Genomic DNA, 14,212 nt, shown 5'->3' with positions numbered 1-14,212 from the left:
CTGGCCCACATGCACATAGGCAGGAGCTGCAGGCTGGCATGGGTCCTGAGCAACCTGGCTTCACAATTGTTCTTAACCACTATACTGAACTCTCTTAGTTGAAAAATTACCAACTTCTGCATTAGAAATATTTTAAGTTCATAATTCCTGACTTTTATTTACAAATTTACTGTCCAGCTATAGATGCAAATGTTTTCCACAAACACAAAACAATGATAGCAGTGTACTGATGGAGTTGATAGGACTATGTTTTTCCTCAGTTTTCACAGGGAATAAATATATGAAATAAATATATGAAATATATATGAATAAGTATATGAAATAAACATACATATCAAAATTCATTCATTTATGTGCTGATAGGGTTTGGCTACTTATACTCCCAAGAAACTGACTCCTTATTATGAATTATTGTTTGGCCAAAATGAAAGACCTGATTAACGACTAACTTTATGCCATTCCTCCATAGTACAAAACTCTCCATATGATTAGTCGGAGCGATGTGGCAAGTCCAGAGATATCCAGAGAAGCAGTTTGGGAAAGTCTTTTCATCTCTCCTAATAGCCCCATACTTCTCATCCTGATTTTTATTGCCTTCCTGTGATTCCTATAGTGTTCTGCTCCTTTTAGCAAGATCCTTCCCCTTTTCCACCAGAACTTTGCTAGACTGGTTGGAAATTAGATAAATGCTTGTTTGTTTATACAAAGAAGAAAAGTTGACTGAAGCATGAATCCCCTGGCCAAAAATTAAATAAAACTAGGCAGCCAGTAGAGGAGAGGTATTTGGAAACATGTCAGAGTCCTCACTGCATAAATATTTCCGTTTCAACAATACCATCCCATCTTTGTTTTACAGTTACAAACCACTCAAACATTTACCCCTTTCCAGTTTTTTAGGTAATATATTTTAGGGAATTTTCGGCAGTCAATGTGAAATGCCTTTTTCTTTGTGCTGTGAAATAATTTCCAAGCAAATCAGAAAATTTGGCTGTAGTTGAATTCTTCTCCCTTCTTATGTTAATGTGGGGGAGGGGTGGAGATTATAAAATTTATTTCTAGAGGATATTTGCATATTATAAAATACTTCAAAAGCCTATTATGCAAGCTTATTCAGTAGTTTTCCAAAGTCAATTAATTAAGCAATTGCTACTCTTTTGATTGATCCATATTTATGCTCTTATTAATCCTTAAAAGTGGAGTTGCTGGTTTTTGAGAATGACTCAGCCCTCGGAGTTGAGAAGTATCTGACTGGAGAGATGCCAAGACCCCTTATGTAGGTACCTCTCTGGACAGGGCAGCTGCAGGACTGGACAAGTTGGAACTTCCCTTCCCCCACCATGACTGGAGGTATCTTCATGAATGCCTGTGACATTCTCTTACATGTGTTTTCTGGCCATTATTAAGTTGGTTGTTTTTGCCTCTGTGCCTTAAATGGAATTACTCTTTTTTAATTTCCCTAGCAATGGCAGGAAATATTCTGATCCTCAGTACCTAGAATCTGTGAGTTCACTTATTTGCAATGTGCTTTGAAGAACTATTTGTCAACAGCATCTAATGTCCAAGATGTGCTGATAGAGTTTGGCTACTTACTTAGACTCCAGAGAAACTGGCATGCTCTTAAGGAAACATGAAAGAGTGTTCAGGACACTATTATTTGTAATATTGAAAACTTGAACTTAATTATCTATCAATAGTAAAATAATAACATGATATTGTATTAATTAAAATTTTACAAATATTTCTCTGAATCTTCACTACATCCCTGGGAGGTAAGGTGTTATTTCTGTTTAGATGACATAAACAAGACTTGAAGAGATTGCACAACTTGCTTTACTAAGTAGCTGTTACTAAAGTTCACACGTAACTCTAAAGCCTAACTTAGGGAATATCAAACCCTTGTGGATGGTGCCTGTGTCTGTTACAGAGTCAGCCATCCAGGCACACACAGATCTTGTTTGCATCATGTCATGTGGTGCCATTAGCTGACCTTGTCTTCCTGTTTCCCAAAAAAACAAGTGAAACACATTCATAGGGAAGAACAGTCTCTAGTTGGGAACAGGAGTTGCTTGGCAAACCGTTCATCATACATTGGGGAAGGTTAGATGTATGGACATGGATATGAAAGACAAGAGACTGAAAAGTTGGTTTAGGGGCTTGAAGAATGTGAACTTGAAGAGATGCTGGAGATGGAAGCAGATGAACATGGAAACCAGACTTGTTAAGGTCTGCTGGGGGGTCCTGAGGCTCCACAGGGCGGAGGCCTTGCCAGCTAGCAGAATTTTTCCCATTCAAGTAAAGTGTTCTGAGTCTTGTTGAGTTGCTCATGAGCCTTGAGTCTCATTCTCATCAAACTAGAAGGATAGTTAAATCATCTCCAGCAGGAGGCCCACAAGGCCTTCTGAGGAATACCCTCAACTTGTAGGAAGTGAGAAAGAGAAAATGTTAAGTAGTATTGATCAGACGTTAAAATGGTTGAGAATTTTTGTTTTAAACCAACAGAAAAGAATGATTAAAAAAATTATGAATGATATTCTTGTTATTTTTGAAAATGGCCACATCTTAGACATCTTAAAGTGATTTCATATACAAATATAAGTACATTCACACACCTTCCTCCAAATGGGTTTTGAGGGTTTTTTTTAAATTAATTTTTTAAAATTTAGATATGACAGTGGAATGCATTACAATTCATATTACACATACAGAGCCCAATTTTTCATATCTCTGATTGTATACAAAATATATTCACACCAATTCGCGTATTTATACGTGTACTTTGGATAATGATGACCATCACATTCCACCATCATTTCTAACCCCCTCCGCACTCCCTTCCTTTCCCACCCCTCTGCCCTATCTAGGATTCCTCTATTCCTCCCATGCTCCCCCTCCCTATCCCACTATGAATCAGCCTCCTTATATCAGAGAAAACATTCAGCATTTGATTTTTTGGGATTGGCTAACTTCACTTAGCATTATGTCCTCCAACTCCATCCATTTACCTGCAAATGCCATGATTTTATTTTCTTTTATTGCTGAGTAATATTCCGTTGTGTATAAATGCCACATTTTTTTAATCCATTCATCTACTGAAGGGCATCTAGGTTGATTCCACAGTTTAGCTATTGTGAATTTTCTGCTATAAACATTGATGTGGCTGTGTCCTTGTAGTATGTTGTTTTGAAGTTCTTTGGGTATAGACTGAGGAGAGGGATAGCTGGGTCAAATGGTGGTTCCATTCCCAGTTTTCCAAGAAATCTCCATACTGCTTTCTATATTGGCTGCACCAATTTTCAGTCCCACCAGCAATGTATGAGTGTGCCTTTTCCCCCACATCCTCGCCAACACTTATTGTTGAAATAAAAACAAGCTTTATCTGTTAAAAAAAAATATATATATAGAACCCTAAAGAAAGAAATCAAAGAAGACCTTAGAAGTTGGAAAGATCTACCTTGCTCTTGGATAGGCAGAATTAATATTATCAAAATGACCATAGTACCAAAAACACTGTACAGATTTAATGCAATTCTGATCAAAATCCCAATAGCATTCCTCATAGAAATAGAAAAATACAGTCAGGAAATTCATCTGGAAAAATAAGAGACCCAGAATAGCTAAAGTAATCCTTAGCAGGAAGATTGAAGCAGGTGGCATCACTATAGCAGACCTTAAACTATACTACAGGGTTTTGAGTTTTGAGCTCCAATTCTTGCTTTGTGTTCTGAATGACAGGACCAAATACCCTGGTGAGCTTCAAGACCATTTTATGAATAAAGAGAGGTAAAGAAGCTTCCTAGTGTCTGAGAGAGTTTAAACATAATAAAAATGAAAAGGAAGGGAAAAAGATCAATCTGTTTGATGGTGCATTGACACACTAGATACTGTTTGATGTTCTTTTCCTTTAATTAGAAAGACTGAAAGCTACATATAGGAATCACAATAGCATTTTAAGGTTTCTAGATATTAAAAATTCTGGAAAACTAAACTTTTCCTCTTATTTGACTTTAAATTCTTTGGTAGGGTACAAATGAAGCTTCTGTAGTTTTCAATTTGACCTAACTTTCTTCTCTTAGATCCTGCCATCTAGGCAGCTATTTCTCTCTTATTGTTAACATTTTGTTAAAGTACTCTTGGGTATTGTAAGCAATAAAATTGTATAAGAAATTAACTCCTGTCGGCCACCCACATCATCCATAGGTAAGTACACATGGGAATATGCTTACCCGTGCACCTTACCTTCTCCCAGTGATGTTTCTGCTAACAAGTAAGTATTTATTTAATTAACAAAATCAGTATTTTCACAAAAGAAAATTAAGAGTATGAGGCAGAATCACAGGTGTGAAGTATACTCAAAGATATGTTAAAATTGTAAATTGAATGAAATCATTCCTGCTGGATCCAAAGATCCCAAGTGCAAGAATTAAATCTGAGATACTAAAGGAATAGTGGCTCATTTAATTAAAAAAAAAAAAAAAAAACTTCTTTAAATCTTGCTAAAGAGAAAGATTTTTTTAAAAAATAATCTGAACCCTAAAGGTAAATTTAAATTTTTTTTTAATTTATTCTTTAGTTGTCAAAATATCCCAAATGTTTTAACCAGGTGTGGTAGTGTGCACATATGATCCTAGTGACTTGGGAGGCTGACACAGGAGGATCACAAGTTCAAGGCCAACCTCAGCAAGTTAGCAAGAACCTGTCTTAAAAAGGACCTAGGGTGTAGCTTAGTGGTAGAGCACCCCTGGGTTCAATCCCCAGTACCACAGGGAAAAAAAAAGTGAAGAATTAGGAAATGAAACACTACATATTTCTGTCTTTGTTTGTTTAACATTGCAGTGCTGGTGGTGGAACCCAGGGTCTTATACATGCTACGTGAGTGCTCTACCACTGAGCCACATACCCAGCCCCTACCAATGCTTTTTTTTGGTATGGGAATTGTTCTTTTCCTAGAAACTTTTCCTCCATCTCTTTAAACAATCTTGTAGTTACCCATGCCAGAATGAGTTCTGGTAATGAGATTATTTTAAGCATCTTAGACAGAAATTGCCCTGAAAGTACCTGATTTCTGTGTGTGCTGAACTCCATGTTGTGCCTATTGCATAAGACAGGCAACTAGGGCAGCTCTGACACATCTCACCCTGAGTGCTGGGCGCCTGGGGAAGGAGGAAGTCAGGTACGGATGTGTGAGACCCTGTTTCCCAGAGCCTCTGTCATGACAACCATACGATTTTAATCTTGAACACACTCTTAGATTCAAAGTACCTACTTTTCTTGTGCCTCCCCAGCGTAGAAGCTCATGCCAACATGAGGGAATTTTTTGAAATCATTATTCTGCCTACCACAAACTCATGTTCATCAACTGAGGAATAAATAAAAGGTAGTCTATTTATATAATTAATCTGCTATTATTCTTCAATAAAGAGGAATGAAGTACTGATTCATACTAAAGCATGGATGGCTTTTCAGAACATAATTCTAAACAAAAGAAGCCAATCATAAAAGGCTATAGGATTCCATACATATGAAATGCCAAGAATAGGTAAATCCATAGAGATAAAAAGTAGATTCATAGTTTAGACTACTTCTTAGGTAATGAAATGTAGGAAAACATTCATTATTTAATAGTGCACTCAGGGAAGAGTTCCTTTCCCTTGAATATAGTTTAGAATAAAATTGAAGCTTCTAGAATAAGTTATGCTCCACGTTTGTATAATATGTCAAAATACACTCTAATGTCATGCATATCTAAAGAGAACAGATAACATATTGAAGCCACACGTTTAGAGCAGCTATTTGCAATCCATGACTTACGCATAATATGCTGCAATGTTGCTTTTCCCACACTCATGCTCTGGGCTTGTTCTAGGGTGAGAGTATGCTGGCCGCCTGCTATACTGCTTTAATGGTAAAAGGAAGGAACCAGACTTATGTCAATTATGTCTCCATCATGGTACGACATTGTATTGAGTATATAAATCCTTACTGCTAACCTACTTGTCAGACTGCCAGTTCTAGAATATTTTGTTAAATGAAACAGTTTTCCTGTTCTTCCATTTCACCAACTAAACAAAGATTTGTCCCTTTGTCAGACATCCCTGATTGCAATTAACTTTTTGTTTTGAAGAATAATCACCTCTTTTTAAAATTAAATGTTTTCATGAATCTTATGAATGTCAGTGACTTCCTTAATCATGAATGCCCCGTAATTCAAGCTCCTTCAACAATGATTTTAGGTTTGTATTGTATTTTAACTAAAATTTATACCATATTTAACTGAAACCACCGTGGGTTATTTCTGTGTCCTCTTACCCTCATTCACTGGAAGAATAGCTTTATTAAATATAATTCATATACATAGAGTTCAACCATTTAGAGTATATAATTCAGTGTTATTAGTATATGCATGGACTTGTGCAAACTTCACTACTTTTTTTATGTATGTCCCCTCCCACATACACAAAAAGTCACAACTGTTATCATATACACCCCCAACCTTAGCCCTTGGAAGCTATTAATCTATTTTTTATCACTATGGATTTACCTATCCTGGATATTTTATATATATGAAATCATAGTGTTTTGTGATTGGCCTCTTGCACTTAGTATAATGTTCTAAAAGGTCATCCATGTTGTAGTATGTATCAATACTTCATTCATTTTTATTGCAGAATAAAAACTTGTTAATTATAGGAATAGATTACATTTTGTTTATCCAATAGCCAATCTGCTTTTGTGGCAGGCAGAATAATGGTTCCCTAAAATGACCGTGTCCTAATCTTGGAATTGTAATATACCTTACTTTGCATGGCAAAAGGAACTTTGCAGATGTCTTTAAATAAGCAGACCACCACTTAAGGGGATTATACTGGATTATCTAGTGGGCCTCCTCTAATAATATGAGTCCATAAAGGTGGAGAGCCTTTTGCACCTGTGGAAGAAGGATCAAAGAGATGCATCACTGCTGGCTTTGAAAGTAGGGGAAGGGGATCATGAATCGAGGAATGCAGGTGGCGTCTAGGAGCTACAAAAAGTATGGAGTGAGACCTAAAGAACTGTCATATAAATTTGTATTGTTTCAGTTTATGGTAATTAGTTACAGCTGCAACAGAAAACTAATACAGGGTAGTTTCCACTTATTGGCTTTTATGAGTAATGCTGCTATGAATATTGTTTTCAGAGTATTTGTGTTGACATATGTCTTCATTCTTCTTGAGTATTTATTTATGTAGGAGTCAAATTGCTGGGTCATGTGATAACTGAATGGATAACTTTTGGAGGAACTGCCAGACCGTTTTCTAAGTGTCTGCACCACTTTACATTCCCCAATAGCAGTATTTCCATTTCCCTCATCCTTACCAACACTGTCCTTTTGATTTTAGACATTCTAGTGGATGTCAGATGGATCTCATTGGGGTTTTGATTTGAATTTTCCTAGAAACTAATGGCATTAAGCTTCTTTTCAAGTGCTCATTAGCCATTCATATATCTTCTTTGTAGAAATGTCTATTCATGTCCTCTGTCCATTTTTTAAATTATTTTTTTACTATTTTTAATTTATATATTCTGGATACAAGACCTTTATCAGATATGTGGTTAGTAAATATCTTCTTCCATTCTGTAGGCTGTAATCAGAGTTTTTAATTTTGATAAAGTCCAATTAATCTATTTTTTTCTTTTATCTCTTGTGTTTATAGAAGCATATCTAAGAAACTAATCAGAAGTCACAACAGTTTGTGTCTATGTCTTTTTCTAAGATTTTACAAGTTTCATCTCTTCTTCATCTGTTTAGGTCTTTGATTCATTTTGTGTAAATTTGTAGGTGTCCAGCTTCATTCTTTTGCATGTGAAATCCAGTTTCTCCAGTATGGAAATGCAGTTAATTTCTAATTGAAATGTGAACCCCCAGGAGATTATATTCAGATCCTTAGGATGCTCCTGGGGCCTGGGCAGGCTGTTGCTGAAGCTCTGCTGCACATTTAGAACCTGCTGTAATGGTGACAGCCTTTTCTCTCAGTTCTCTGCAGTGAACAATGTGTCATAAGCTTCTGTTCCCATGTGGGTTGCTAGTACCTTGTTAAAAAGTTTGCAAAATATAGGATACCAAGGATACTTTTACTCAAAACCATTTTGTCATCTTTTCCTTCAGTTTCTTTCATTTCTGATGGTCCAGTGTTTTTCTACAAAAAATCATCATAAGAGTTGCTATGATTAGGAATAATGCTAAACAAAGATTTTGGTATTAACTTACCTCTCTACTCTGCTCAACTCCTTAGTTCCCCAGAAATAATCGTGTATACCAGGGTCACATTGCATTTTCTTCCTCATTCACTAGTGTCTTTATGTTATGCTTCCCAAGAAGATTTTTTTTTCTCATTTGTCCTTAAGTCAGGGATGGCTCTATATCATCCTATTTATCTATGACAGGATGACCGTGGGAAGTAGCATAGGTCTGATTTAGAATGTCACCAAAATTAAGCACTTCCCAGATTACCCCCAGGATTCATTATCACCAGAGACCTTATTTCTTTAAGGATGGTTCATGGGCCTCTTACTGGTCTATATTTAAAAATCCAAATGATTTACCTAATGTGTTGCTCTTGGTAATTAAGAACCAGTGCCTTATGGTGGTCAGCTTAAGATGAAATACAATAGTAACAGTAGTCACAAAAGTAATAGTAATAGTTGTCTCTTGTTTTAATAGTGAAGGAATCTGAACTCTTTAGTATGTGTGTAGAATCTGTGTAACTCAGCAGAGCATCAAGAGCAATGGCTCTTGGAAACCTCACTTCTACCACTACCAGGAGGAATAGATCAGAGTATAGTTCTGAACCATAGTTGAAATGAAAGAATTTGCAAAGCCATCTCATTTGTTCTTTTATCTCAGTGTAATAATTTTTGTTCTATCTCTGTTGAGGTTGTTACAGGGATTCCAGGAGCTCCAAGTCTGACCCCTACGGATAGTAATGATGTGAAATGCAACTGTGTTTTTGTTAAGTTCTGTAAAACATGAAAAATTGTACTCATCTGTGATGCCTCTCTTGCTCCTTGAAAAAGACAGTGTTGACCCAAACTTCATGATAAATAACTTTGGATAACAATGGTGAAAGCTGAGGGAGACTAATGTTTTGCTTCACAGAAATTCTGCTGCCTGACACTTGTGTATTTGAAACAGTCAAGAAAATAATTTGCTGAAAATGAGCAAAAACTGTTAAGCTAAGAGCTACATCCTTTGGAAACATATGAGTGAAAAACTGAAATGCTATCATGCAAGCTCATAAATCTTGATCCATCATTACAAACCTTCATCAGAAAATTATTCATACATCCCTCTTCTAATGTGAATTTTAAATGCAGAAGTTTAAAAAGGGGAGAGTCTTTGTGACAACAGATAGACAAAGGAAAGGATAAACATCTGAGGAGAGTGAATAGCGTCCACACAAGGAATGTTGGAGGGAGTAGTGGGGGGGGGTGCTGGCACAGAGGATAGTCACATATGGTCTCTTAATTGAGGTAGGAACAGGGAGGACAATATAGTAAGCCTGTCTTTGAAGGTTTGTTATTGTCACAAGATCATTGATTTTTCTTCCTTTGACTTATTAAGGACAGTATAGAAATCATTACATTAGTAACATTTTGAAGTTTGTTTAAAAAAAGAAAACAAAAAGCTCTCCCCTTAAGATTCAAATATCACATCTCAGTCTTGTGATTGAGAATATGTAAGATGGTGCTGTGCATATTAATAACAAAATGGTATTAATCTGTCATACTAAAAATAAGCACAACCAACAACCACTTTAAAATATATTTCCTGACCCAAACTTGGAAGATAATCCTGGGATGACAAATGATTAATTAGAAATACGTTGACCTCAGCCACCGGAGATGAAGGTACCTGTAAGATAAAATCCACGAGAAATTAATTTTAAATAACTTAATTTCTCATATCATAGTGGCATTTTTTCTGATACCAATTTTAGTATCTATCATCAAATGACAGTAAAAGATGATGCATAATTCAGAAAGCCTGAATTGCTGAATAGTGACACAGGGACATCAAAAACAAGGTGTAACAGAGGAAAGGGAAGCACCACCCTGCCTATCCAATCCTTCCCCACATCCTCAGACCTTCCCACCCTTCCTTGGAGAGAAACAATCTTTTTCCATATCCTGGCAACCTCTTTACCCCATTTCCCCTTCCTTGGTCAAGGTTTCTTGAGATTATTCAGATGTGAAGCAAGGTAGCAGCAGGGTTTTTCCAAAGACTCCTAAAGATTTCATCTCTCATTGTTTTTAATTGATGTCTTTAAAACATGAGGTTAAACATGGAAATTATATATAATAGCAAAGCAATTCACTTTTCAAATTGACTGTTTAAAAAATTCCCCTTGAAATCTAATTGCTTTATGGATTTTTCCTCCCCTTCCTCTCAACATACCTGAATTACAGTTCTCAATGGGGGTTACAGACATTCTATTTTCAGTGTTAATCCTGGACACTAACAAAGATAATCCATTCTTTTTTAAGTGGTCCTTGCTGATGTTGCTAGGGCTGTGGCCCTTCAGCAAAGAAGGGATAATTCCTGTTTGGCCCATGAAAAAATAAATGGAATAGTTGAACTGCTATTTTTTGTTAGAATATGTTCAATGGAAATTCTCCTGTTCAGCATGACTTTCAAACCATTTAATGATTCTGAAATTACACTCAATCTCCTGGCATTATAAGTGTTGGCAGCATTAAAATTGGGCATATAACTCAGAATTGCAAAGAAGATATTATATAAATTAAAAGACGTCAGATCTCGCCCATCTTGCATGGTGTGGTGTCGCATGCCTGTAATCCCAGTGGCTCAGGAGGCTGAAGGAGGAGGATCATGAGTTCAAAGCCAGCCTCAGCAACTTATTGAGGTCTTCAGCAACTTAGTGAGACCCTATCTCTAAATAAAATACAAAACTGGGCTGGGATGCAGCTCAGTGGTTAAGAGCCCGTGGGTTCAATCCCTGGTACCAAAACAAAAAAACTCCTCAAGTCTCAATTCATCTAGTGTTGTCTTCTGGAAAAATCTGTAGTGAAAGACCAATGCTATAGTGAAATAGGATAAAATAAATTGCTAAAAAAATGAAATAAGACAAGTTCATATTTTTTTAAAAGTATTATCAGATTCAACTAACATAAAATTACTTTGTCCACATTCCATTAAAGTCTGTAAATAGTCTATCTCAATTTTTGTGTGAAGAACAATACCACATAGCATGGTCTGTGGCCCACACTTTTGAGTGGCATTAATGTATTGTGCTCACATTTATTCACTTGTACCTGGGGCTATTCCAAGTCATCTTGTGCTTTTAACAAATTGTTGTTTATGCCTTTGGGAAAATTGTGCACTTAAAATAAGACATGTGATTTTTAAATGGATAGAAGTTCATCTAAATTGTGAACTCCTATACGTTGTTAAATGGTCACAGGAGATTTTAACAATTACTTGTTGAACACTACTTGCTGTATTTCATATTTTTTAGCATTTATTTTCTATCATCCCATTATAAAACCTCACCCAACCACCTCTCCATCTCAAGGCCAAATGGTGTTTGAATTATTTAATTATTAAAGCTAATCTGGGATTCTGGTTTTGTTTAAAATTGAAAGGAAGAGGTTGCTTTAAAGACTGTAGGAAAATAATCATGCTCTATTTTAATCTCACTCAGATTTTAAGCAGTTAAAACCTTTTTAGTTTCATGAATTTCTTATTAAGATGGGGTACTTAGAAATACAGTGTTAGTTATGTAGAATAACAGCTTGATGGGAGCCTGTACTGAATAGATACCATCTGCCATTGGTGGTTATGTTAGCTTCTCTCTTCTGTTGTACAAGTTGAACAAGGTGGTCATGTTTAAGGTGGAAAGGACTCATGGGCACACAGACTATCTCACATATTTGGAGAGCTACCATGTGAAATCAGAAAGTTGAGTAACTGATTGGAGATCACACAGAATAATGGAAAGCAACAGAGAGGCTGATTTCAATTCAATGAAGGGTTTCCAAACATGGAAAACAAGGAGTAACTGAATAACTCTCCTGGTTTTTAGTCTAAACCTATAGAAAAGCACACTCAATTCTGCTCGTACACATGTGTGCCCGTTCCTCTTTGTCTCTTTGATGTTAAAGATACACCTAAAGGCTCACCACCGCCATTCTATCCTTTTCACTTCTTTCCTTCCCAGAGGTATCTGTCTGTCCTTAGGTCCCTTTTTTGTGGAAAATTTTAATTTTACTTTCTGACTTTTTTCACACTCATGGAAACTCTGGGTGGTGGTAGTTGTTATAACATCTCTGATATTAATAATTGAGATAGAAATAGAAGTTTTGAGGGCTTTGCTAGGACTTAAGTTGTTAAGTGCTAGTGACTATCATTTATATGTGTTTTCTAGTCCTGCCATCTCCTCGCTTATATAAAATTGTGCTAAGTTTACCCTGATTGAAGACACATATTTTAATGCCAAGAATGCTATGTATAACTTGGCTCATAGTAAGCAGACCAAACAGGACTAGATGATGATAATCATAATGCATTCATGCATATGATATATTTTATTTAGTTCTTTCATCCATTTACTAGGTCAGTGTTTAAAGGACATTCTATGGGCCAGCCATTGTGTTAGCCTTCTGGGATACCAACCCTGGGTAGACAAAAAACCCTGCTTTCATGAAACTTACAATCTAATTGTGGGAAGAAATCAAATGTGTCAGATGAAGAAGAAGCACTTTAACTATAATTGCGGTAGGTGATAGGGAGTATGGATTGAGGGTATGGTCACTGTTGTATTTGGGGTATTTGGTGAAGGCCTTCTAATGTGGATATATTAGGAAATATGGGGACAAACTACAGATGTCAAGGGAAGAGAAATCTCAGGCCCAGCAAGTACACAGGCCTTGAAAGGAAGCATGCCTCATACAGGACCACACACTGATTCTTAAAACAATTCTGTGGTACAGTTAATGAGTTTCCTTTTTAATTGAGGAAACTGAGGCAAATAGGCCACACTCAAGGCCACACTTGCTAACTGGTGATAAATTCAGGACTAGCATGTCTCCTGGATTACAGAATATTGTCTTTTTCAGACATAATGATTTTATTTTCTAATGCACTAAGAACAAAGAACATGGTTTGATCTTACCTTTGTAACTGAATCTTTGGTTGAAGTGAATAAACTTCTTAGAAACCAGTTCTCTTATATAGAGAAACTATACATTTTATAGATATCAGGTTGCTGTGAGAACCAAGAGGGCAATGTGGACCTAGCCCTGGGAACAGTAAAGTACCCCACAAATGTGTTTTGCTAGATTGTTCCTGCAGCTTGGCCCCGATTGGCCAGCCTGGAGGTTGTAAATCAACCTATCCAAGGCTGAGCCAACATACCAATGTGCAGCACTTTTGATTCCATAGATGCCCATCCCTGATGTTTCAAGAATCATAGAGGTAAAATTAAATGTAGTTTTGAACAAATTTAGAAGTACTTCAATAACTGCATCTTCTTTCCTGCTTGTCCTTAAAGATAACACAGAAATGTAAATATGGCTTGATTTATTTAACTGGCACAAATTCTACTACTGTGTATTTTACCTATTTCTATTTTGAGTGCATTTTCCTTTGTGCTTTCTTGTTTCCTTTTATGTTCTGCCAAATCCCATTAACTTGTCCTTGAGCTGTGTAATCTAGAGTTTAGCTACTGGTGAGTGATGGGGTACGCCTGAAGGGGAGATCTGACTGCAGGGAGTAGCCAACTCTTTTTGCAAGTGTTATAGCTCATCCTGGCCCCTGACTGCTTGAGGGCTATTGGATGGTGAAAGCAGCTGCTGGTTTGACAGTCCTGGTACAAGCTGAGCATCGTGAAGAAATTGGGACAAGTTTTAGGTCTGAGTAGTAGAGGAAGGATCATTGGTGGAAGCAGGCCTCAGTGAGAGCTTTTCAGGCAGAAGGGACAAAAATTCCTAATTGTTTGATATAGCTGAGGAAGCAAGGAAGATCAGTGAATTTTGAAGCACAGAGGGAGTGGAAAAGAAATGAGAGTAAGGAAGCAGAGGCATCCAGATCCATGACAGCCATGATCTAGGGTGTAGATTTTTTCTTTTTTTTGGTACCAGGGATTGAACCCAGGAGCACTTAAACACTCAGCCCCAGCCCCAGCCTTTTTTTGTTTTTTATTTAGAGACAGGGTCT

The 14,212-nt window shown here is 36.7% G+C and overlaps 1 protein-coding gene across 5 annotated transcripts in view; it reads left to right on the top strand.

Annotated features, from left to right (window-relative positions):
• The window catches only part of Stxbp6 (syntaxin binding protein 6), a 246,577-nt gene that overhangs the window by 124,837 nt on the left and 107,528 nt on the right, over window positions 1-14,212 (top strand). The gene's annotated exons all lie outside the window — the stretch shown is intronic.

The sequence above is a fragment of the Marmota flaviventris genome, chromosome 2 (genome assembly GCF_047511675.1).
Source record: "Marmota flaviventris isolate mMarFla1 chromosome 2, mMarFla1.hap1, whole genome shotgun sequence".
NCBI classification, from domain to species: Eukaryota; Metazoa; Chordata; class Mammalia; order Rodentia; family Sciuridae; genus Marmota; species Marmota flaviventris.
This window is presented reverse-complemented; position numbering and strand designations above follow the sequence as displayed.